This window comes from Schistocerca piceifrons, chromosome 8 (genome assembly GCF_021461385.2).
Source record: "Schistocerca piceifrons isolate TAMUIC-IGC-003096 chromosome 8, iqSchPice1.1, whole genome shotgun sequence".
Lineage (NCBI taxonomy): Eukaryota > Metazoa > Arthropoda > Insecta > Orthoptera > Acrididae > Schistocerca > Schistocerca piceifrons.
In genome coordinates this window covers 314,457,144-314,484,566 of record NC_060145.1, presented here as the reverse complement: position 1 = coordinate 314,484,566, position 27,423 = coordinate 314,457,144, and positions in this window count along the sequence as shown.

The window sequence follows — 27,423 nt, the reverse complement described above, 5'->3', positions numbered from 1 at the left end:
GTGCCCCCCCCCCCCCCCCCCCCCCGCCCCCTACAGTTCGCTGTATTGCTCATTCCATTTGAGGTCGCTCCGGATGGTTACTTAGCGTTTCCAGTTGATGTCGCCAATAGCAGTCGTGGATCTCTGCAACCAGGTATTAGGATTTTTTTTGTCATTTACGATGTTGACGAGTGGAGGACGCAGAAGGAAAGAGGAGAGGAAGAGGAGCAGTGCGGAAGCTGTCCGGGAGGGGCTGGGGCGCAGCCTGCGGCGGAAGCGCGACGAGGGCTGCGAGACGTGGCAAACGGCGGCCGCCCTCGCCGCCGCCGCCGCCGCCGATGCCACCACCGGCCCACGGCCGCAGACTCGGCTCACACTTTTACTGCCAAGCCGCCACCACCTACACGCCGTCACATCACCTGAGACCGACACTAATGACAACTTCCCCGTCACCAGCATCAGTCGGCCACCAATTGTAGCCGGATGCAGTAGCTCGCACACCACACACTACCTTACGGCAACTGAAGTACACACATAGGCTATCAATTTTTAAACTTCGGTACAGGTAATGTCTTGAACTGAGATTATAAGATTAACAAAAACAAAAGGAAAACAAGGGTAATGAAAAGTAATCGAATTAAATCCGGCGATACTGAGGGATTGGATTAGAAAATGAGACAATAGAAGTAGTGATTTAGAAAATGATACACTAGAAGTAGTCGGGCAACAAAGTAACCGACCATGGCAAAGGCAGATAGGATTTAAAATGCAGACTGGCAGTAGCAAGAAAAAGAGTAATTTGTTAACGTGTAATATACATTTAAGTGTTCGGCAGCATTTTCTGTAACCCAGTCGAGAATGAAGTTTTTTTGTTTTTTTTTCGTTTTTAAGCAATCGGACGATAAACAATTCAGACAAGGCGAGAATAGAAGCTTTTGAAATGGGTGGCTACGGAAGAATGCTGAAGATTATGGGTAGATTCAGTAACTGAATCGAATTAGTAACAAAAAATAAAATATTGCACAACTTTACTAAAAGTAAGAGAAGGGATCGGTTGATAGGACACATACTGAGGCATCAAGGAATAATGAGTTTGGTAACGGAGGACTCGCGGGAGGTAAAAATCGTAGAGGGAGATGGAGGATGAATACAGTGAGCAGGTTGACACGGATGTAGGTTGCAGTTATACTGAGATGGAGGATGGAGACGCTTGGATAGGATACACTTGCGTGGGGAGCTGCATCGAATCAGTCTTCAGACTGAATGCGACAACAGCAATAATAACAACATCTACTAGTACTACTACTACTATTATTACTGCTACTACAGCAGTTTCCTAAGCATGGTCCGCGGAATACTAGTGCTCCGTGGGAAATGAATAACTGAAGAATTGAAGAACTATTAATGACAATGCGTCTTCTTTTTTTTCTACACTTTGACAATTTTAAGTATTTTTAAAAAATTATTATGATTTTTGTGTTATTAGTTATGGTTCCAAATTTGAGTAATCACTGAGTAAAACTAGTTTTTCTCATTTTTAAAATTTTTATTTATCTTTAAAATAAACAAGATGTTCCATCAGAGTACCAGGATTCTCAAAGTGTTCCTCCAGAGGAAAAGTTTTTAAGGCCTTGCACTACAGTATCAAAATACTGGGAATATTGAATCTACGATACCACTGGTCTGGTTTGACACATAATTCATCAAACTAGCTCAAAAAACAACTCATAACAAATACGCTTCTTAAGAGTATACGGAATGAGTTTTTCGACGACAAAAATCGATTTTTGGGTAAATGCATTTTCGAAAAATTTAGACTCTCCCGTTTAATACTATGTATAAAATATTTGGATGACGTGAATAGAACTATTTTAAATAATTTTTTAAAATAATTTCGACACACGATGTTCCGTACCTTGTATATGAGATGCGAAATATACCTGATATAGACAGCCTTACCAGAGTTATAATTGAGCACAAGAGAGTTAGCTTTTCTGTTGGCTACACTGCTAGACAGTTGACAATAGATTCTGCACTATTTGTATTGTTTCCTTTGTGAGTACATCCATGTCATTGTTGTGAAAGTCGTATGTGGAGAAGTCATTGAGTTTTCTTTCCTTCAACATGCCAAGACCTAGTCTGAAGGTATTTAGAAAGCGTGTACATTGGCGCAAGAAAGTAAAGTGTACTAAAAATTCGTCTGATTCATCTTCATCAGTATGTGATGTCCCAGTAGCGACTAACCTCAACACTGGTAGTGATACATTGAGTGATGCTGCTGCCACTACACCGGAAAGTGCTTCAAGAAAAAAACTAGCTGGAATTGAAGAAGAATACAAGAAACTAAATGCTGGGACTACAAAATATGAGGTAATTAACGTCTCTTTATTATCAGACGTTTTGGAGAACAATGTGTGCTGCAAACAATGTGGAAAATGTGGTGTTTCATTGAAAACAAACTTGCATGTAGGACTTGCTTGTGAATTAGAGTTGATGTGCAGTTATTGCAAACACAGTGTTACTTTCTTCAATTCCTCACATGTTACTGCAGATACATGTAAACTATACGATATAAACATTAGACTGGTTTATGGATTACAGTGTGTAGGAAAGGGCAGGGCTGCAGGTGCCATGTTATGTGGTGTGATGAACCTCCCTCCTCCACCTTCAAAATTTAACAAACACATAATTGCAATAGGCTCTGCTGTAGAAGATGTGGCACAGGAAAACATGAAAGATGCTGTTGAGGAAGCAGTTGTTGAAAATAATAATAGCAGAGACTTGTCCATAGCTTTCGATGGAAGCTGGCAGAAGAGAGGCCACACATCTCTGAATGGTGTAGTAACAGCTACAAGTGTGGACACTGGTAAGGTAGTTGATGTGGCAATACTTTCCAAGCATTGCAGATGCAAGGAGAAAATGAAAACTAAACATGAAGAGGAGTGCATGGCAAATTACTATGGGTCAAGTGGTGGTATGGAAGTTGCTGGTGTAAGAAGTATTTATCAACGCTGAGTAAAATGGTACAACGTTAGATACATAAATTATCTTGAAGATGGTGACTCAAAGGCTTTCAAAGAAATTGAGGAACTGAGACCCTTTGGTAACGACGTGAAAATTTCCAAACTGGAGTGTGTTGGCCATGTTCAGAAAAGGATGGGATCAAGACTTCGACGGCTCAAGGCTAGCATGAAAGGCAAGAAATTGAGCGATGGAAAAACTTTAGATGGGAAAAATAGACTGACAGATACTACAATAGATCATATTCAGAAGTGCAATGGTCTAGCAATAAGACAGAATACAGCAGATGCAGAATTAATGAGAAGAGCAGTCTGGGCTCTATTTTTTCATACAGCTACAAACAATAAGAATCCCCAACATGGGCTATGTCCAAAAGGAGACGATAGTTGGTGCAAGTACAACAGAGGCAAGGTAACTAAGAAACAATACAATCACCCTCATCACCTGCCACCTGCCATAATGGATGAAATAAAACCAATATTCCGAGACCTGGCAGATATTAGTCTACTAAAGAAATGTCTTCATGGCCGGACTCAAAATCCAAATGAGTGTGTGAACCATGTGATATGGAATAGACTACCTAAAACTGTGTTTGTGGGTATAAACACTCTTCACTTTGGCGTTTATGATGCTGTTTCATCATTCAATCAGGGCAATATAACAAAGTGCAAAGTTCTGCAGAAGTTGGGGCTCTGTGTAGGACTACGAACTGCCGCAGCTATGCTTTGTTTGGACAAGGAACGGCTCAGGTCTTCAGATAATGCCATAAAAGTATATTCAAAGATGGCTAGACAGCATACCAGAGCCATCAAGAGGAAGCTGTTGGACGATTCTGATGATACAAGATATGGAGCAGGCTTATACTGAAGTAAAAACTTTGAAGCTAATTTCCCGTAACTTTAGTTTTTTGTGTATAAGGTACATTTACTCAGGGCCTATTTATAGTAGAAAGATGAAATTTTCTGTAGTTGTTCCTTAAGACCTTCTAATATATCTGAATTAAAAGATATTTGGAATTATTTTGTATTAATGGATGTAAATTTTAAAATACTTGTTAAAATGTATAACTTCTTTAACATTAACAAAACATAAAATATCTGAAAAACTATACATAATTTTTTCAAAATTAATAATTCAGCATAAAAGCAGAACATATCTCTGCGTTCTGTGAAAAAATCAAGAGTATTGTCCAAATAACAAATGATAAAATGTTCCTAACTTTTAGCTCAATTTAACATTGTAAGCATAGGGCGTTCCGTATACCCTTAAGCGAAAATATCGTTATTCTCATGACATCACGTCCATTGCTTTCACCAATTCATTATCAAATTTACAGTTTTGAACATGGGTGTCTTTCAGCAATGGTCTGGCATTACTTTCCAACCTAAGGTAGACCTCTGAGTACGGTACAGACCACTCTGTCACCACAACCCCCCCCCCCCCCTCCCCCAAAAAAGTAAAATAACTGTCGGTGTTTGTTCTGTCTCTTGGCCCCTATGAGATTACATACCCCAACATCAAAACGTCACGAACCAAAACAGACACCAGTTTTAGAATGATTCAGCCGACCTAAAATACCACATGAAGAAAACAGTGGTACTCATAAGACTTAGCAGGAATAGTCCACAGTTGCCGCAAACAGGAAAACTAAAAACAGAAAGCTATGCCATGGAGGGACTGACACTATGATGTGAAATGTCACTACCCTTCGAACGTCGCCAAACGTCAAAAGAAAGGAAAAGTAGGGGTTAAGCTCCCATCGACAACGAAGTTATTAGAGACGTGGGTCACCCGGAAACTGGGCTATGATTTGTCCATTTCAAAGATGCCATTCTGATATTCGCCTCATGTGATTTAAGGAAGGAAAGGAAAGCCTATGTACAGATGGCCGACCGGTATTTGACCCCAATCCTTCACAATACGAGTCCACTGCTGAAGTCTTCTGCCCTGTAGTTCACCGCTACACGAGATCTTCATCTTCTTGGAAGCCTCTCTCCGGTATGCTGTTTAAAATAATTGTAGATGAGGAAATACCAAAGAACCAAAGACAGTGACATATGCATATCACCTATGTCGAGAGCCCCCCCACACATGCTCTTTTAGATTCATGTCAGGTGATTGTGCAGGTGCTCTGTCCAATGTCTCAGAAATGCGAATGCAAGCGTGAGTCTTCTCGTTCCGCTAAGGTTTACCTCCATTGCATCACTGGAGTATTGTCGTTACAAGTACCCCAGCCTGGGGTCGTGCAACTAGCTACCAACAGTAATAAGATACCAGTACGCAGGTGTCTGCCTTGGCTTTTCTCAAATGGAACATATCAGTGTGAAAACTAGGTGGTGGAAAACTGGTGTAACTTTCAGATTGCCCAAGAACAGATTTGATCATCACGCAGAAGACTTTACAATTAGACAAAATGTGAAGTTATGCATTATACTAAACGCCAAAACTTCCAACCTGCACCCCCCCCCCCCCCCCCCCCCCAGATGACAACGATTCGAAAAGTTTTGCGTTGCATGTGATTTCACCTTTTGATACGAAGATCTCTCAAACTTGGATTACTTTCCCTGTTGTCACTCAGTAATATCTAACGGAAGGTATTCCATCAAAATCTGCCCCCTGAGGCGGAGTTGCGTAAAAATAAAAGGTCGAGACCACAAAAAAGAAAGAAAAGAAAACGCAAGACACAGTTAGCTTACACAGCACTGATTAGCAGCCTCAAGTAATCGGAGCTAAAGAAGTCTTCTATGAATGAATTCAACGACTGAATTAGCGAATGAAGTTGCTGTAACCTAAGACGACAGGTTACGAAATTTTCAGTGGAGTTAGGAAGGTCTTCTTCGTCCTGTCTACTCTGGGATGTTTGGAAGATGTAGTTCATATCAAACCTCCCTGTTTCCATCCCTTCAATAAAGATATTTCACGAATTTACTAACTGGGAGAAATTCTCACTTTATCGTTAGAAACAGGTCTAATAGATTATTCAAATTGTTGTATTTCAGTGCTTATCTCTTCGCTTTCCTCATCTCGTATACGGCACACAGAACTGGTGACTTATCTGCATACAGCACCCATGCAACTTCAAAGATACATGCGTCAAACTTTGCTTTCCTTCTGCAAGGTATTATTACCCACTGTAACAAGTTTCAACGGTCTGTGTCGTCAGTAAGATGTAATGGAAATAGTAAAATGATAAACAAGCCGTTGGTGTCATGGAACTGTATTAGCGTGGTAAGCAAACCGTTGGCGCCCTTGAACTGAAGACGATAAGTTATCAATCGTTCCGCCGGAACAGAGATTGCTGTTATTTAGAAGTGGTATTTAACTCAAGATTAGAGAGGATCTGGGACTGGCTCTTGAATCTCAACAAGCTATCATCTGCATGTCTTCATGTAGAGTGAAACAACTGCTGGAGCTATCAGAAACAGAGTTAAACGAATATTGTGCCCGCACTTACAGTCAAAGAATCACTGTACAACTCACAGATTCCAAGACTCAGGGATACACACTATAACCCGTAAGGTTCCTTTGGATAAGTGTAGGGAGAAGATCACAATCTTTTCAAACGACAATACCAAATAAATCTGTGACAAAAGGCCTCCACTCACTGTAAGAGCAAGTTGATCTTACTGCTGCTTCAGATCTCTAATCTACGAAATATTACCTGTGAGCAGCTTTTTTTCACATAAAAAGAACTAATATCATAAAACAAGCTCTTAAAAGTCATAGTCTTCACATCAGTGGAAACTTCACTGCCTTCATAATTACAATTGGACAGCTCCGTGCTGCTCTGCGCAGCCTCGTGAGTTGCTGAGTCCCACATGGAGGGAGAAGGAACACAGGCTGCGTCGCATCACGAGTAATGAGTGCGCAAGGGACGTGTCTGAGTAGTACCGAGTGGGTGGGGGAGAGGGAGGCAGGTGGGGGCGGAGTGTGGGGGTGGGCGCGCAGTGCGCAGGCGTTCCGCGTGGCAGCATGTGTTCCGGGGAGACCAACCCAAACACCGGATGCGGCCGACATGACGGAACACACACAGTCGGCACCTCCTACCGGAGAACGCTACGTCTGTGGCTGCGGATGTTGACGCTCCGCTCCAGACAACGAATCGACTCACGAGGTTCGCGCTAGCCGCACCATTTCGCATACAGCTTGCCCCCCCCCCCCCCCCCCCCCCCCCTCTCGCGGAGCGTGTTTCTTACGGCTTTTGGCCGTTTTTCTCCAACTTCTTGTCCGTAAGATCGATAGTGGCGTGAAAACAAAACAAGACAACAATCACAGCACAGATGAGCAGGTCGTGTAACCAGCCTGTTCAAATTTTTCGTTTTAATATTTTCTTATACAATAGTGTTCAAAAATAATTTACTATCGCCTACGTGCCAAGCAGGACCGTCGGTCCATTTGAGATTGTTTGTTCTTGTGGAACGTGATCTGCTGACTAGCTGGCCACTGCGCCAATAGGGAGCCAATAGGGAGCGTGGGAGAGGATCACGTGTAGACTGCTGGCCGCTAGCAGAGGTCGTCGCTCCAAGCCACAAGCTCCCTCTGGCACCGAGCTAAAGATGATGTGAGTCGTTTCCAACAATTTTTTTTTTTGTTCAGATAGAAACATCAACTTCATCACATGGTCCGCCGAGGACTGGCTAATGGCCCTACAGACCTACCTGGACGCGCCTGTCTATATTCCAACATTTTCATTTAGAAATCATTTCAGATGTGCACATCCTCGTTCTCCTCATCAGATCACCACTCCACTTGTGCACAATAGCTAAAAAATTAAAAATATTTTCGAGGACCATATATTCGCTGACTGGACAAACATATCGTAGTTCGAACGAATTACGATGTGTTTGTCCATTTAGGAAATATCTGGTCCTCGAAAATATTTCAGCTTCACCTCGCTTCCCAATGTATATAATCATAAAACGCAGAACGCCATGGAGGGTCGATAAAAACAGAAAAGTGGCTTAGCCGTCGAAAAAGGTAAATACTGCTTATATTCTGCGTAGGGTTCACAAGAGAAACATGTTATTTCTACTTGCGAAAGAGAAAAAAGACAAGCTTCACATTCAGAAACCACCATCTGCATTCGCCTTTATAGGACTGTACGTTACATATCAGCTGTAAAAAACGTGGCGATAGTGAATTTTTTGCTTTTGTGATTGTTACTAAAACGTTTTAATTACAACACAGAGTTTCGAGCGTACCCGTATACCAACTTCGAGCCTTTCTATCACTGTCTATGCACTCTATTATACTAAAAGCTACACTGAAATTTGTATTGTTTCTGTTGGAGGGCTGGGCTGATATTTCGAAGTTAGTCTTTGTAGTACGTGACACACAACCGATTGACACAGAAACTTTCAGTGACATGAAGCCGAATATGTTCATGATCCAGTTCAAATCCGAAGAGCGTGATAGTTAAGTTATCATCTGTAAGCGAATACTTAGTTGCAAAAATGTCTCCGACTCGCGAAGATATGCCGAAACATCGACTAACTGAATGAATAATGCAATACTCATCGCGTTATCCAAAGGAAAAGTACCGTTGCTTTGCTTTGTCCTAATGAGAACGTTACTGGCGCTTAAAAACTGAGGGGAAAGAAAATGCTGGCACAGCAGCGAACGCACTCGGTTGTCTTTCGTGTTATCTCGTCACCCCTTGGATGTTAGGGAGGTCAGGAACGGAAAAAAAGGAAGGATCCCTGCCCCAGCCGGTTTATTTGTGACCATTAAAATTAATTTTATCGCCCGCGCAGCTTGTCCCTGTTATTTACTGACGGCTTCGCTGCCGAGGCACACACCATACGGACGGAACGACTCTACTGACGATGAATGTCTCTATATTGCTGACACAATGGCGCTGGCTACGTTCGACCCGGTGGGAATTACGGTTCTGAATTTTACAGTTCCATACAAATTACGCTGGAGCATATAAGTTGCATTTTGGCGTTGGTGCCCAGTGTACTGATCAAACAGTACGCCAACACAGGAACATACAAACAGAGTTCTGACACAAATGAACTGTAACAAGGGATCACAATTTACTCCACCCAGAATTTTTCAAGGTACATTTCCTTACGTATATCACTAAACCTGCAATATCGGAGTACTAATACTATCTTCGTGGGGAAATTGGTACCAGGCGCTTCTTCTTGCACGCAAATTTCCTGAAATGCGACACCCAAATCAGAAAATGCATTTGAGAAACACGATTACAGAAGAGAAAATAAGATGCATCTTGTCACAGAAGGTCAACACCATCAGAAACAAGAATAAGCATCGACTGACTATTTGTCAAGAACGATTATCTCGACACGAAAAGAACATTAAGTTCAAAATAAGAGACAACTCAGTCTTTCTGCTCTAGATTTCGGCTAAATTCTTTGTACACTGTATATCTCTATCTTTCTACATTATGGGGCTTCTTAGTTCTTGTTCCAAGAGTCTATTAAGTTCTGACATGGATAAGGTTAGTTTCGAATCGCAGTGTCTTCATTTCAACTGAATGAGGAATATTTACTGACTTACACGTTTCAAATCGTCGAGAGAGCCTCGGCGCTGTCAACCACATTTCAGTTTACACTGGCACAAAATGGCGAATTATATTTTTGGAATTGGAAACAAATGCAATTAGACCTGATTGGGTGCACAGATAGAAATAATTTAGTTCAAGTAAACAACTGGATGCATGTGTCATTACATATGATACTTTCGACAGAAAAATTGGGTCAGTAACAAATGAAGGTGGTACAGAATGGAGTACCTCTTAGATGTCTTGGTACTTCAAATGAAAGCTTCTGTACCAGTATGTTGCACAATGTTTCGCCAGCAATCAAAACAATCATGTAACAGCTTTTATGGAGTTGCGAATGCCGAAACCCACACACACACACACACACACACACACAGGGTGTCCCGAAAGGTTAAAGTCAAAACTATGTACGTGGTACAATATCTTAAAATGGGTACTTTGAGATTTGGAACTAATGGTCGAATGCCTGTACGCCTTGTTCATGACAGGGGTCTAACTGTGGCTCCTTCGACTTAGCGGGTAAGTTGACGAGTGGTAATTGATGAATCTTCTCTCACTCTAACTTATTTTATTCTTACGGTCTTTGACGAGACGAGCGGTAGAATAGTAGACTAGTTCTGCAGTCAGTCGACGAGGCTGGTTCAAGAGACCTCCTTAAGAGTGTTACGCGAAAAACATCGTCTTTTTCCCTTCAAGGATTCCCATCTAAGCTCACAGAACATTTCCGTAACATCGCCGAGCGAACGAACTGATCGGTAACAAATTTAGCAGCGCACCTCCGAATTGCTTCGAGGCCTTTCTTTCCTTCGTCGTGATGAGGATCGCAAACACTCGAGCGGTAATGAAGAATGTGTCGCACAATCGTGTTGTGCGCCGTCTCCTTCACTGGTGCGCGAACTCTACCAATGTATTACAACAGACCATTCGCCTTCTCTACACATGAACTATTGCGGTATTTCAATTTCATGTCGTTTCATAATGTTGCGTCTAGGTACTTAATTGACGTACTAATGTACCACAATGATTTTTCTTTTGCATATGAGCTGGTATGGAATACGGTTATTTGAACTGTTTCTTTCTTCCTTCCTTTTTCTTCACATTGCTGTCATATTATTATTATTATATTATTATTACTAGCCGAGAAGCCCGGCCTTGTCCTGGTTTTTTTTTCACAGTTTTGCCCGAGACTTCATATGAGTGAAATTTTATTTTTGACTTTTAAAGCTTCTTTGTATACAACGTTTCAAGTAGTATAACTGGGGACTTGAACGAAAAGCTTGCTTGCTTCACTAACATGCGAGAGAGTCGTGTACAGCTGGGCATGCGAAAGTAACCGACACTAAGGCCCATGCTCACAACATGCAGCGTCTGACCTTGTGTTTTGCTTATGGTCACGGCATGAAATGAGCTCATCGAGAATTGTAAGCATTTACAGCGAAATGTTAAATTGTTAGAAATAAGCAGGATTCTTGGTATAAAAAATCGCTCGCCGGCGCCACCTCCCGTCAGATTTTCCGCTTCTATGATGTTACTTTGGACAGAAGTAATTTACACCTCTGTGAGTGTAGTGGTTTGAGGAGCGAGATAATTTGTAACACACTCGATCAGAGTTACGTCGCGCATCGCTTTTGGAAGGAGTTTCCAAAGAGCGAGTTGAAGCAAGATGCTCTTGAGTAGCACAAAGTCTCGCCTCTTTTAGCTTTTTTTGTGTACTCAGAAAGACTCGACCATTTTCTAGGCATTTTTATTTGTAAGCAAAACGAAATAAAAATGTAATGAGTAGGCACACAAATCACTAAGCAGACTTAATACATTCGTTTTTCCTGACAAAAAATATAACTAAGACATATAGAAAGAAGCAAAGCAGTGTCGTTAAAATTTTAATACACAATGCTTAATCAGTAAATTTGTGTATCCTGGCCAAGTAAATTCAATGTTGTAATCGTTAAGATTGCGGCGCTTAATTCTGTTCCTCCGAGCAAGGTCTTCTTCAATTGATCCATCTTCTGACATTACTGATGCAAGAGGCCTAAAATTTTTAACTCTTGGAAGTGTGACGCTATCGAGCTTGATATCTGTGGTTTTTGTCCTAGAATCGGGACAGAATTACCCATCATGAAGTAAGTCTTTGTTACACATATGCGAACGCAGTGTGGGCAGAGTTGCAGTCTGTCGCCTTAGCCAGATGCGGTAACGCCACTGCTCGATTGATGGCGCACTAGTGCAGTATTAAATGGGCTCCTAAAAAAGTGAACCCTGATTTTTAGGAGACATCTGAGAAGTGTGTCGCTTTAGAGCAGCGTTTGTTACATCTAAGTATCTACTACAACGGAGCCAAAGATGAACAAAATCTGTGACCAGCTGGGTGCTTGCTTCCCTTGTAGGTAGAAAATGCTGAATCCCTCCTAAAGATAATCAACAACGAGATTTTCCCATAGAAAACAGTGTCATCAGCAAAGCATGCTGTTTACGAACACGTTCCGACGAATAACCTCATAACTAGGCAAAAATGGCAGTACTGAAATATTAATCATATACAGGTGATTTGCCCATTATAGATCCAAAGGAAATGGGCGAGTAGAGGACAAGGATACAAGTAAATAATCATAATTAATATAGGACCGAAAACCAACAGTTTCACCGATAAGACGTACTACGACAACTAATAAGGACTCCACCAGAATCCAGATATGCACTTGAGGAGAAACATATTGCAACAAGTGTTCGACGTGACTACCGTGTGAAACCAGGTTTCAGAACGTCGTCTCAGCGATGCGAGTACAAGTTCACAAATAATAGGCGTGTTTCGAATGCACTGCCAACCAGCCACAACGCGTTCCCGGAGTTCGTCGACACCGTCAACAGGGATAGAATACACTAAAGCTTTAAAATATCTCCATACAAAAGTCCCAACGGGTTGAAGTCGGAGGCCATGGTACTGGTGAACCACGTCCGATAGTCTTGTTGTCGAAGGTTCGTGGTACGTATTCCCAAACAGCTAGAAGAAAGTGTGCCAGTGCACCATTACGCATGTACCACATACGCTTCCTTCATCCAAAACGTGGCCTTAGACGTTAACGCCGGCCGGTGTGGCCGTGCGGTTCTAGACGCTTGAGTCTGGAACCGCGTGACCGCTACGGTCGCAGGTTCGAATCCTGCCTCGGGCATGGATGTGTGTGATGTCCTTAGGTTAGTTAGGTTTAAGTAGTTCTAAGTTCTAGGGGACTGATGACCACAGATGTTAAGTCCCATAGTGCTCAGAGCCATTTGAACCATTTTTTTGAGGACGTTAACAGCACTGTAACAACTATATGACTGCATTTGTGCAGGTATGTCGGGCAGACAATTGGTTTCTGCATCTATGTTTATTAACATTATTTGCTTGTTTGATAGTCCTCTAATAACCCCTTTCATTTGAGCCTATATTAGTCACATTGTACACATAGATCTTAGTTGTTTTCTGTCCTGGCATTTGTTGTGGCCTCCGTTGCTAAGCGGACAGCTTTTGTGACCGTTATAAGCAAGTCCATCCAAGGTTCTTTCCTTAGTGGGATGTCTGGAATGGGCGCCCTCAGCCCCACGATCCTGATTGAGGAGCTACTTAAGTAAGTAGTGGCTCTAAAGTCGCGGAAGTGACGTGCTGAGCCCATATCAATCCATAATGCATCCAGATGATGCCACTGACAGAGGATGACACGGCGGCCGGTCGGCACCGCATGGCCCATCGGGGTCAGTAAGTGGAGCTGGTTAGTTACTGCCATTTTTGCCTAATGTTGATGTTATATGAGGGCTATTCGGAAAGTAAGGTCCGATCGGCAGTGAAATGGAAACCATTGTGAAAATCCGATGAAGCTTTGCACAGAAGTGTTATGCAGTATCACTAACATGCCCGTCGACCGAGACACGTCGCTGTTTTCGGTTCTGAGCGCACAGTGAGTACGTAAAGATGCCTAGAAAACAGTATCTCCCGTAAGTTTGAGGAGCCTGGAGAGAGATTTCGCCTGATGTCACGCAGCCCACATAACTGTCATGCGTTTCTTTTTCCACGACAGGTCTAGGCCGCACTCTGCAGGGGTAATGAAGACGCTCCTGCAGCGTTTGATCACCCACAATGCAGCCTGTAACTGGCTCCTCCTGTGTTTCATCTCTGCTCACATGAACCGTTGGCTCTGAAGATAGCATTTTGGCTTAGACAACGAGGTGTAGACCAGCGTAGAGAATTGGCGGAAAGCATAGGCGGCTGTCTTCAATGACGAGGATATTGGAAAGTTTGTACAACGCTACGACAAATCTCCAAGTCGGAGCGGCGACTATGTAGAGAAGTAGCTGGAAGATGAAGCTAACTCTTGCATGTAAAACATTTATGACTTATCACAGTGGTTTTCATTTCACCACCGATCGGGACTTGCTTTGCGAATAGCCCTCTTACTTCGTTACATGCTCCATTATTAAGCACTTTCAAAAGGCAACAAAATATCGCAACTGGTAGCGGTCACAGAAAACCTTGTTCTTAACTGAGCCGTGGCGCTCGTTATACTGGCGCGCCAGTCTCTTGGATGTCCATTATCGATCCTTCGATGTTTTTTATCTTTGCTTGCCTTATGTTTTCCGCATTAGCGGGGCGAGGGATACTGACGTTTGCTCGGGCTACCTGCTGAGACGCCGCGAGGTACGAGGTGGGAAGCAATCACGTATATGTGGAGTTGGTTGAACGCGATCTGCAGGTTCAGGATGGAGGATATGTGTTGGTTGCCTTGCCTGTCTGCTCTCCTGATTTTGCTCGTCGTGCCTTGCGACCGCCTAGCTTGGGTATCCTACACGAGCCATACCGGACGTCCAGCAGAAGTTAAGCAGCCTTGTGTTTATTTTAAAGCAAAGGAGCAAACGTATAAGACTTTTTGTAACCAATTTTGGTGGCCTCTTAAGTGTGGCCTTCGCGTTTACACTGCCTTTGGGGAGAGGTAATTCTTTTAAATTTAAATAGTTGGGGTTCCCTGTCCTTTATAATCTTTTGGGGGTTTTATTTGAACTTTCTCTTTGGGGTTCTTTCCTTGCGCTTGGTTAAATGTTTATTTGTATAGCGGGAAGTGACTCCTGGTTAAAACTCGGAGAAGGTGTTTGATGTTACTGCCGCCTCCAGCATTCGTCTTTTCAATTAAGTGTTGTCATCCCTTCGAGCGACCTGGTGTCACTCCTCGTTAATTACTGCTGGTTTATGTTTACTTAATTTTGCATTGGCCATTTGAATTAATATTTTGGAGCGCAGTATAGCACTAAGGCAACCTCACTGTATACCACCTTGTGCCCCGTTCTAGTACCTTAATTTTCAGTGGCACGAGTTAGCTCCACTACCGGTTTTACTGATGTGCTCCCTTCAGAATCTTGTCCTCTATAAGTTTGCCCCATATGTGTCTGGGAACACAGAGATGAGCTTTAGTGTGACTTCATTTTGGCTTGGCTTCCACTGAAGAGTTTGTATGGAGCGTAGTGTGTTTGATTCGTTATTCATTTAATTACTGTAAGTTTGTTTATTTAATGGTGAGCTAGACATTTAAAGACTGTTGGTATTAACTCCCCTAGTTGCTGGGTGTTGCTAATTCGTCCCAAATGGCCTACTACTTATTCAATGGCAAGGCTGTTGATTAGTTGGTTACTGTGAGTACAAATTCACGCTATTTATTTGTTGCCGAAATTGTTAAAGTGTCTGTGTCGTGATTCAGTCACTAGCTACGTGTTTGAGCTAAAATGATATAAACCTTACATTGCCTCCTTAAAATTTGTTGCCAGCTGAAACCCTTAAGAGAACTAAATTTTGTCACTGCTTATGTTAATCTTTACTGGGGGCAATATTTCATGTAGTTAAATTTTGCCTTAAAATGAGTATTTCTCTGATGTAATAAGCGAGTGATAAAAGAAAAAAGCAAATGGGCCTGGTCCTTCCTATTGTGTCCCGTTTGTAACATGTATCATTAACAGTCAGTCTAAAATAATAACAGGAATGGTGTTAAAACTATATTGTAGCTGGGCATCTGAAATTCAGACACCCAGGAATCGGTTTGGGACGACAGCGTAGATGCCCACTGGAATTTGGCGGTGCGCGCGGGCACGTCAGATAGCGGGACGCGTCTACGGCGAACTAAAGGCGCGACCGGAGCGGAGCCGTGGAATGGGAAGATGTGGCAGCGGGCGCCGGCGTGCGACCTTTGGGCGGAAAAAGGAAAAGTGGGCGAGGCGAGGCGGAGCTAGCGGCGCGGCGGGTGGGGGTCCGCCGCGTGGTCGTTAGCCGGCGTGTATCGGCCGGCCGGCCGCGGCTCTGTCTGTACACAAACTGGCTTGGGGCAGGTCGCGGACAGCGCTCCGGCACCGACGCCGCCGCCGCCACTGCCGCCCGGGTATTTTTAGCCCGGGCGCGGCCGCCGGTGCGAGCGTGCGTAGGCGGAGCTGCCGGCTGTTGCTAGGCGACGCGACGCCACGCCAAGCCACGCGGCACCCGGCCATGCCATGTTATTGTTGCGCCACGCGCTCCTCTTCCGCTCCGCGCGAGCGTGTTAAACGCCGCAGTTTCGTGACCGCTAACGTTGACAGATTGCTGGAGTAGCCACCATTACAACTTTATGTCCACATTAAACTCTAGCATAGTGTGTGGCGGAGGGTGCATCGTACCAATTTTATCGAATTGTTTTTATATTCCATTCGCGTATTGCGCGAAGGAAACATGAATGTCTCTATGACTCAGTACGAGCCCTAATCTCTCTTCTGTAACCGTATGGAGCGATTTAAAGAGGAATGTGCAGTATAATGAATGGCCGCACTGCGTCGCACAGCGTTCCGCGGCCAGCAACAAGACGGCGTTCAGCTCGCGGCCGACAGGCGGCGGCACTACCTCCACTTAACATCGCAGGCGCAACCTCCCCTAAGCCGCCTCCGCGGTAACCCCAGCACCGCCAGTCGGTGGAAAATAGTAACCTATAGACTACGGTCCAATCACGCCAAGCTACGGCACTGTGGGCTCACCAATGGGTTGTGTACTCCTGTGCGCCCGGACTAGTTAAAAGCGCACGCTCCGCCACGGAAGGTAGTGCGCAGTGTTTGACTCTCTGATTTTACTACGGACATATACAGACTTGAAGTGACAGTGTTGTCTGCTGGTGATAGTGACTCAGTGTACAATTCCGTTCGACAGTGTTTGTATTCCGATCTTGTGCGAACTTCAATTGAGAGATTAAACTTGCCGAGCGGTCTAAGGCGCTGCAGTCACGGACTGTGCGGCTGGTCTCGGCGGAGGTTCGAGTCCTCCCTCGGGCATGGGGGTGTGTGTGTGTGTGTTTGTCCTTAGGATAATTTAGGTTAAGTAGTGTGTAAGCTTAGGGACTGATGGCCTTAGCAGTTAAGTCCCATAAGATTTCACACACATTTTTGATTAAACTTGTTTTTCCAATCACGCCTCCAGTCCTTGTTCTTCCGCACTTCCCGGATACAACAGAACGATCACATAAAACCAGTCGTATGAAAAACAGATACCAGACTGGGGTTCAATGGGGGAATTCTCAGGACATGTAGTCTACCCACAAAGAAAGTAAGCCGGCCGAAGTGGCCATGCGGTTCTAGGCGCTGCAGTCTGGAACCGCGAGAGCGCTACGGTCGCAGGTTCGAATCCTGCCTCGGGCACGGATGTATGTGATGTCCTTAGGTTAGTTAGATTTAAGTAGTTCTAAGTTCTAGGGGACTAATGACCTGAGGAGTCCCATAGTGCTCAGAGCCATTTGAACCATTTTTGAAAGAACGTAACTTACAAAACCCCTGTTCGACTAACACTTGAATATTGCTCGTCTGTCTGGGATACGTACTAGACTGGATCGATACTACGCCCCCAACATACATTTAGCGTGAGGACTACTCAGATACGAGAAATTAGGCGTACGGAGACATTTAGACAGTCGTTTTTCCTTCGCTCTATTTGCGAGTGGAATAGGAAAGGAAGAGATTAGTAATGGTACAGTGTACCCTCTGCGGAGTATGTGTATGTTGATGTACAAAAGACCCAAACAAAAGCAGTGCGTTTCGTTACAGGTTCATCTAGTAACAGCGAAGGTGTCGCGTAGATGCTCGGGCAACTCCAGTGGCGGATGCTGCGAGAGAGGCATTCTGCTTCACGGGTTTAATTACAATTACGTGACTTTATGTTCCTGTAAGCATTAAATAATGTATTTCTATCTCTTTCCGCCATTCACCGTAAGATGGCTTGCGGAGTATAAATGTAGAAGTCGATGTAGATGTCATGATCCATACGCGAGATATACGATGGTGGCATTATAATGACAGCGCAGTCTCCTTGAATACAATTCTTTAAACCAAAGATTCCGCGAGAACTATGTAATCTTTCTTCCTAGGATACCCTTCTAAGTTCCCCGTGCACTTCTGTTACACTTTCGTATTGCCTATACCGACCTGTTACGATCTCTTTTAATTCGTTCAATGTCTGCTGTCGTGTCTACTTCATAAGGACTACAAACAAAGGAACAGGTCTCTAACAGTTGTATCACTAGCGTCTTGTATACAGTCTTATTTACAGATCCACTGCATTTTCCTACAGCCCTTACAACAAATCTAAGTCTTCCGTTCGCGGTCACTAATATACTAGTAGATTTTACGTGACCGTCCCATTTCATATCACATAGAACGTGTAATTCAGTCAAGTGTGATATCCCCACGTCCACCTCATTAGCTGAGTGGTCAGCGTGACTCACTGCCATGCGTAGAACGCAGGTTCTAATCCCGATACTGCCAGTGACAATTCCTTGGTGGGTGGACTGGGACAGGTTACACTCTGCCTCCTCTGACCAATTGAGGAGCTACCTGATCGAGTATCAGTTGCTCTAGGTCACGAAAACTAACAACGTCCGACAGAGCGGCGTGCTGTCCCCATGCACCTATATACCGCCTCCAGTGACGCCATTAGCTGAGAATGACACGGTGGTTTGTCGGTACCGATGGGACCGGCAGCGCCTGTGTACGTACTTAGTGGTATCCTCACATTGCGCAGACGTAATTCAGCTGACGTAGTATCGCCGTAAGATACTTCGTCGGACTTTGAGACGAGTTATCATTAGCTACAGTTGAGTCAGCATAAGTTGATCCCAGACAATTGCAGTGAATGGGCTTCCCGCGCCTACCTCAACCAATAACGTAACGCGATTTTGTAAACGGCTGTAAGGCAACGCTTCAGTGTTGTCACAGCTCTGTAGACGGCTACTGTTTTCACCTGCTGCCGTAGCGCTTCGCAGTTGAAAGCATGTAAAAGGTTGCAAAAATGCTGTGAGTTGTCAGATATCTTCTCACGCCGTCTCGACTATTAACAAATTACGTCAATCGCTAGAGCTCATCCAATACAGTGTCGTGCCAGAGATGGAAACGTAATTCTAGCCATTATATGTTTCCTAAACGAACAATAACACTTTTGCTGTTTAATCCGAGCTGTGCAGGCACAAAAAATTGCGCTCAATCCAAGTTCGATTATGGAAATTAATAATTTGAATAATTTCTTGCAATTTATATTATATTAGCTTGGGAAGCCCGTTGTTTAAATAACGAATCATATCCCATACAGCGATAGAACTGACTTATGTTTATTGATTGCGACGCATTTGTTACTTTCTGTGTAAAACAAGAAAAAAGGGTGTGATGGGGGAGCGGTATGTAATAGAGAGGAAGAGGGAAGATGTGCTAGCTAAAATGCTGCGCAGTTCTGATTGCAATATTCAAGATATCGATTCTTAGAAATCCCAGCAGAGAAGTTGCCATCACACAGAAAGCTCGGGCGAATCTAATACTTTGGGAAAATAAGAGTACATCTGTTCTCCCGGTGTTGAAGTCTGCGGTTCTCAAATCATTAAGCGTCGGGCTTCTCTGGTGGTCGGAACGTCAAGAGGCGTGAAGGTTCAAGAGCCGCAGGAAATCCGTAAGGCCAACAAAAAGCCCACAAAGGGATTCCCTGTGAGCGCTTCCGCTGACGTCACACGGCCAGCCCGTAGCTTCCCTGGCGCCATCTTTCATTCCGCAAGCCCGTGACTCAGGGAGCTTTCCTCCAATACGCCAACTCCGAAGCGCCAACCACACTGTGATTCACAAAAATCCGAGATTCATCTTAGTTATGTTAGCCTTCTCCACGGAGCCAATACCTGGTATATTCTGATTTCGGTGAAGGCGAAAGCAAGTTCTTTGCCTATTACTCACCATGGTTTTCATTATTCACCATGGTTTTCGTAATGCTGTGACCCGCTTACACTAATGTGCTGTAGATGTGCGTGTCAGACTAGCAGAAAATAGCGATCAGTTTTTTGCCAATATGAGTTGATGACTGTAAGCGGAAAAAGAAATTTATGACACAGATCGACTAATAGAAGGGATCGGTTGAAATGACACATTCCGAGGCATCAAGCAATCGCCATTTTGGTTATGAAGGGAAAGGGAAGACGGTGTGTGTGTGCGGTGGTGGAGAGGGGGGGGGGGCGGAGGCGGATGAGGGGGAGGGGAGAACTGTAGAGGAATACCAAAGCTCGAATACACTAAGCATTCAAATGGATGTAGGTTATAGCAGTTATGCAGAGATGGAGAAGCTCGCAAACACGCACTGTTGCAGACTAGAACAATAAATTAGGATATCTGATGGTAAAGACAACAGTTACTTTCAAACAACTATGTTCTACTGCCATACCAGTTTCTGGCTATCGTTCTCATTTTCAAATGGATATATTTGTTTTATTGCAGTATTAAATTCGACGCAGCATACCGTCTATTCCAGTAATTTGTATTAAAGACTAAAATAAGACGAAACACTGCACACTACAACAAATTAGGGGGCAGACGAATCTAATACTGTAATAAAACAAGTGTAGCTGTTCTGAAGATAAGCATAATAGCCCGAAACCGGTCACTGCGGTAAATTAAAGCTCAACAAACTATAATTTATTTATCGTGTGGCTTAAAGAATTATAGTTTGCAAATGTATACGTTAAACTGAATCAAGGTCAAATAACACAGAAATTGTGAATGCAGATATACAATAATGAAATCTGAAGAACTGGCAGTAGCTTAAAAAGATTGGATAAACATTTCCCATCACAGTTGGATATTCAAAGTTTCCAGCCAGTTAATCTGCTTATGTGTTGCGCCTGCATTCTTTCCGGGCACCCGTGAATTTGCTTTCTGGCCAATCGCGCAAAATGTAGTCCAGTATTTGTTCCGATGATCCATAGTCGCATTGATTATCGTCGATCATTCGCCACATATGTAGTGTTGCTTTGGTCACGGCGAGGCAGCTCCATAGTCTTCTTGGTTGATTCGTTCCCGAGGGCTGCATGGTCGGATCTATATAACAAATCTCTGACGACCCCGGAAGGACGTCCAGTCTCCGTTCTTCTCTTAGATCACAGCTTTATCAGGATGAGTTGACTATAGTTCACCCAGATTGCTTCTCTAGATTTTCGCCCGGTGTGCGGTAAATTTTCAAGATTTCATGAACTGGGAAGTCTATGGATCTTCTGAGTTTCGTCCATTCATATGTTATTGCTCGTTATCATCGGAGGTTATGTTGGGCGATAGTGGTTGACAGTGATAGCCTCGGTGTTCCACGGGTTTTAAGAGTTTCTGCCATGATCCTCATTGCGTCGTTTAAACGGATATCTATTTGATTGACATGGGTACTTCTACTCCGAACTGGAGAACAGTATTCAGCATCTAGATACACAAATGCCTGCCGTAGTTCTCACGGTGTTTGCATTAGATCCACAGCTACCACCAGCCAGTTTCCTTAATACATTTTCTTGAGTTTAGCTTTTGTTCTGTCAGTTCTAGATGTTTCCTGAAGGTAAGGGATCTGTCGAGACTCACGCCCAAATATCTGGGTTGTCAACTGTGCTGTAAGATAGTGAGGTAGATTACATTCAGTTATTTGCTAGGTATTTTGTTGTTTAGATGAAAAGAGGTGTCTCAAGTTTTATTGGGGTTCGAGCATAGTTTTCCACTTTTTTCATATTGGTAAAGCTTACCTGGATCGTTAGTGTTTGTTCACCTTCTTAGAATAACAGCCATAGAGTTCAACAAGACTCAGCGTGGCTAAAATGACAACAATAAATCACGACTCTAAAACTTCATGACTCCCTTGTAAGTTGAACATTAAAACATCGCTAGTAAGCTAGTCACATATTCCGTTGATCATTTACAGATTTTTGTAGAAATGATATGGAAGGGGTTAGTTATCATAATTAAATATTAGGACGTGGAGCTGTAAAGTGACAGCAAATGTTTGTCTCGAAAAATCTCCAAAAACGACCAGGCTTCTTACTTGACATACACAAAAATACCATAAAAAATTCCTCTGTAATGTATAAAGAGATCACCTACGAGATTTTTAAAACGATTAAAAAGTGAAACCACTGGGTTCCAGAGAACACTTCGACACCTGACAGACCATTTTTAGATATCTGTTACGTACTTCAGTGATGTTTACTATCTTTTTAATGTCTTTCATGGCAGCGTTTCACTGATAAACGAAAAAAAGTGCGAATACGAAAACATGCAGTACAGATTTTCTTTATTTCATCAAACGCAAACCAATCTACTATCGAAGCAATTTATGGAGGTATCGAAGCAATTTATGGACGCAGTTCCGTGTTTGGTTTCCGTCCCGTAGTATGCCATAGTGCTGACGTACCTTATGAACGAAACATTACCTTGCCCTCACACCTAACGTTTCCTAGAGGTGTGCGGCATCTCACAGAGAAATGATTTCTCATAGTCGCTTGAATTTAAGATGGCAATTTCATCTGACAATTAACCTTCATTCTGCCATCGGTCTCCGATCTAACTTCCTCGGAGTCGAGCGTGTTCAACGCCAGCCCGCGTTGAGGACCACAAGCAATGTTGAGTAATATATGCTCGTATTACTCTAGATACGAGTTTCTACATCGAACCAGCAATGGAAAGAACATATGCTCCGGAGAATATTTGAAGTACAATCAACTGTAATGGCACGTTAAAAGGTTATACTTGTGCACTTTTTCCCCTTACATCCTGGAAATGGGAATGCACACATCACGCCCACGGCTTAACCTGCATCTGCCCCTCCCCTCCCCACACCCCCCACCCCATTCAGCCACACCCACCATACGCACGAGCATACACACGCGCACGCCATTCAAGTTATTGATAACTGACAGTCAGTTTAGTGAGGATTAGAGTGCATTTTATCTACCCCTTTTACGATATTTGTTCCTATCAGACAACCTGCCATTGGATATGAAATATCTGTCAACAAAGACGCAATTTTATTGGCAAACATTGACATATTTACGAGGATTAAACAATTTAAACACAACCTAGTCTCCTCTAGACACTTCGTTTCCTAGAGTTTTGTTGGAAACGTGCCATATGGCATACCACTATATTAGTACAGTGTCGTTCGAAAAGAGAACATTGCTAGAAGCGAGAAGAATGTTGAAGACAGAAACGTTATCTACCGATTTGAAGAAAAAATATTTGTTTTTGTCTTCATGAGGAACGTATAACGTAAGGTCAGTTGCGTATTTTTATTTTTCTAATTTAATGCTCTGCGCTCTTTATTGAAAAACCGGGATCCAGAACAAATGCTCTCCGATGTCGTTGATTAAACATTTTACACAATAGCATCAAGAACGAATTACCAGTTGTAAATACCACGATCATCCATCCGACTGTCTTTTCTGGGCAGTAAAAATTGGCAAAGAGAGTCAACTGATAGAATTCCCACTGCACATGCGATATCGCGCTGTTTACAACGTACCACAGTGGTGTAGAGAAAGTGGAGACGAACAGTTTGACATAAAACGCCTGGGAGTTATCAAGCCGAAAACACCCTCAATTTGACTTACGAAAAGCCCCCTAAACTATAGCGCATGCGCGCCGCGCGAGATGTTGGAATATGCTCTCGTCCTCATACCATCGGCTTACTTGTGTACTTACAACTCGTAAAATTGACGTTTGGCTAAATTCTACCTCGCAGTTTTGTTAATCTTAATATGGTAACAATAACAATTAGATCGTTTTGTTTCTCTAGCCTTCCTATTACGAGATGATTATGCTTGTGAGGGTTTAGTTTAGACAGAACTGGAAACTTAATTATCTTTCGCATAATGTATTCACGTGTTTTTTCCTTTCATTTCTCTCGCAGGAATGCTTAACTTACTAACGTTAAAGAAAGACGGTGACATGAGAGGACGAGATATTCACTGATTTTATCGGTCATTTATTAAAGCTAGTTGGTTGACTGGAAACTCCCGTACTGTAGATGGCTGTACATGAACAAGCGTGACGAATTTCGCGTTAGTTGGAAGCTGGTTGGAAGTTGGGTAAGAGCATCGCGAGAATTTATTTGGTATCAATGTTACTTTAGATTACGTTCTGATATTGTTCTGTTAACCTGCTTGAGGTATTCCTTTGGGGCTTCGTACGGCGACGAGAGTAGTCGAGCTGCGCCCGGTGTCATCACAAGTACAGCGAAGAGACCTCCCCGCTGTACACTACTCCAAGAAATACTGTAGACCGACGGACAATAATGTCAACTAAATTGATGTTATTTGTAATGACATTCCTATTGTTTAATTGAATTTTCTCATGCTGAGAAATTAGAAGGAGTGATCTGTTTTACTTGGTAAAAACTTTCTTAAGCCAAGATCGCATAAATATTTCTTTATTTACAAACAGCTTGTTTCGACAGACTTTTCAGTCATTTTCAAGTCTTTAAAAATTTGTAATTAAAGAAGTGTTCATTTTGAGTAGGAACTCACGCCAAGATGTCATGTAGATAAAATGCAGCATATAGTACACTGAAGAGCCAAAGAAACTGGTACACCTGCCTAACATCGTGTAGGGCCCCCGCGAGCACGCAGAAGTGCCACAACACGACGTGGCATGGACTCGGCTAATGTCTGAAGTACTGTTGGAGGGAACTGACACCATGAATCAGAGCTGTTCATAAATCCGTAAGAGTACAAGAGGGTGGAGAGTTCTTCTGAACAGCACGTTGCAAGGCATCCCAGATATGTTCGATTATGCTAATGTCTATAGAGAGATAAGTGGCCAACGGAAGAGTTTAAACTCAGGAGTGTTTCTGGAGCCATTCCGTAGCAGTTCTGGACGTGTGGGGTGTCGCAGTCTCCTGTCGGAATTGCCCAAGTCCGTCGCAGTGCACAATGGACATGAATGGATGCAGGTGACCAGGCAGGATGCTTACGTACATGTGGGGTCAATGGATTCATGAGATTGTCTCCATACCCGTACACGTCCATCCGCTCGATATAATTTGAAACGAGACTCGTCCGACCAGGTAACATGTTTCCAGTCATCAACAGTACGATGTCGGTGTTGACGGGCCCAGGCGAGGCGTAAAGCATTGTGTCGTGGAGTCATCACGGGTACACGAGTCGGCCTTCGGTTCCAAAAGCCCATAGCAATGATATTTCGCTGAATGATTCGCACGCTGACACTTGTTATTGCCCAGCATTTAAAATCTGCAGCAGTTTGCGAGAGGGTTGCACTTCCGTCACGTTGAATGATTCTCTTCAGTCGTCGCTGGTCCCGTTCTTGTAGGATCTTTTTCCGGCGGCAGCGATGTCAGAGATTTGATGTTTTACCGGATTACTGACATTCACGGTACACTCGTGAAATAGTCGTACGTTAAAATCCCCACTTCATAGATACCACGGAGATGCTGCGTCCCATCGCCCGTGAGACAACTATAACATCACGTACAAGCTCATTTAAATCTTGATAACGTGCCATTGTGGCAGCAGTAACCGATCTAACAACTGCGCCAGACACTTACTGTCTTATACAGGATTTGCCGACCGCAGTGCCGTATTCTGCCTGTTTACATATCTCTTTATTTGAATACGCATGCCTATACTAGTTTCTTTAGTGCTTCAGCGTATAAAGGTTTTGTTATAAAAAACATGTGAAATCAAGAAGCAGCTTGTGCACATGGCCATGTCTACATACATAGCGCTCACAGACGGTTTTTACGTCATTGTTGAAATATGCAGTAGCAGATCCGTTAATGTTAGATGGACATGTTTTAATTATTGAAGAACCAACTTAGACGGTGTATAAGGTACAACTGATCTACCTTACACGCCATCTAATGTCTAGCCAACGTTAACAAATGTGTATTTCATTGTACAGTGCGTTTTTTTTTACGACGCAACAACAGTCTGTGAGCGCTACGCATGTGAACATGGCCATGTGCACAAGGTGGTTCTTAATTTCAAGTGTTTTGTTTATGACAAACCTTTATATTATGTGCTGCATTTTATCTGCATGACATCTTGACGTGAGGTCCTACTCAAAATGAACACAATTTATAACACTAATTTTTGAAGGCCTCGTAATGACAGGAAAGTCTGTCGAAACAGGCTGTTTGTAAATAAATAAATGTTTATGTGATGTTGAATTTAGGAAGTTTTTATACTTTTTTTAAGTCAAAGTCAGAGTCACTCTACGTAAAGAGAAGAAGACTGACAAGTAGAAGGGCTACGATGACAGGACAAAAAAAATGCAGCTTAGCGTTTCAGTTTCTTCCCGCTGTCGACCGCAACAACGCTCAGTTCGACACCGAAGGCGCCAGGTAGGCAGGGCTACAACTACGGAGGCAGAGCGCGGCGCGGTGCTGTGCAAGTTGCAGGGAACGAGCTGGCAGGCGCTACTCGCATATCGATTCGAGCTCTCGCGAGGAGGCGAGGAGGGCACGCTAATTTATTGCCGGCGACAAAGAAGGAAAAAAGAAAAGAAAAGTGGTAAAACTTTTGCACGTTCCTGCGGCCGCCGCCCTTCTCTCCTCTTTCTTTCTTGCTCTCCCTTTGCCTCCTACTCTTTTCCCTCCGTTAACGGGAAAAGTCCGCACTGATTAGAACTTGCCAAGGAAATTTAGAAGGAAATTTCATATCGTTGATGTCGGCGGCGCACTCCTGTCTGCCCAGCGAGTGAGACTTCGTCCGCAGGTATTATCGACGGCAGAAATGGGAAACTTTATAGACCAGTGTAATTTCACATCTGTTTACTGCGAAAAAGAATGACAGCCGGACAAGCTTAACTGTAGCAGTGCTGCAGGACAATGTCTTATAATGATCCGCAAAGAACACCAAGTCATTATCTTAGAATTTTGCTCACAAGGTTCTTGGGAAAAATTCTTCAAAATACATTAGAAACGCAACCCTACAGTGTAAAATGAAAACTATATTCCCTTCTGTTTGTACATTTACGTCCTATACTCTGTAAGATATCTTACAGTGTGTGGTGGAGGATACTTCTGGTACCATTATCTCCCCCGCACCCCCCCCCCCCCTCCCCCACCCTTCCCGTTCTGCTCCATTCACGAATGGCGACTGGGAATAATGACTGTCTGTAAGCCTCCGTATAACATTAATTTTTCTGATTTTCTCCTCGTGATAATGCCGTGAAACGTGCGTGGGAGGAAGTAACATGTTGCCCGTCTCTTCTTACAGAGTAAGCTCTCGAATTTTCAACAGCATAACGCTTCTCTTGTAACGTCTCCCATTGGTGTTTGTTCAACATCTCCGTAACGCTCTCGCGCCGAGTAAAGGATTCCTTGACGAAAGGCGTCGCTCTTCGTTGGAACTTCTCCGTCCCAATTATTCTACTTGGTAAGGGTTCCAAACTGACAGTACTGAAGAATCGGTCGAACGTGTGTTTTGTAAGCCACTTACGTCGTGGATGAATCACATTTCCTTAAGAGTCTCCCAATGAATCTCAGCCTGACATTGACTAAATGATTAATACAAATTGCAAACAGTACCGACCATAAAGGGCTCGCTTGGAGTACACCCGAAAAAAAAAAATTCTTC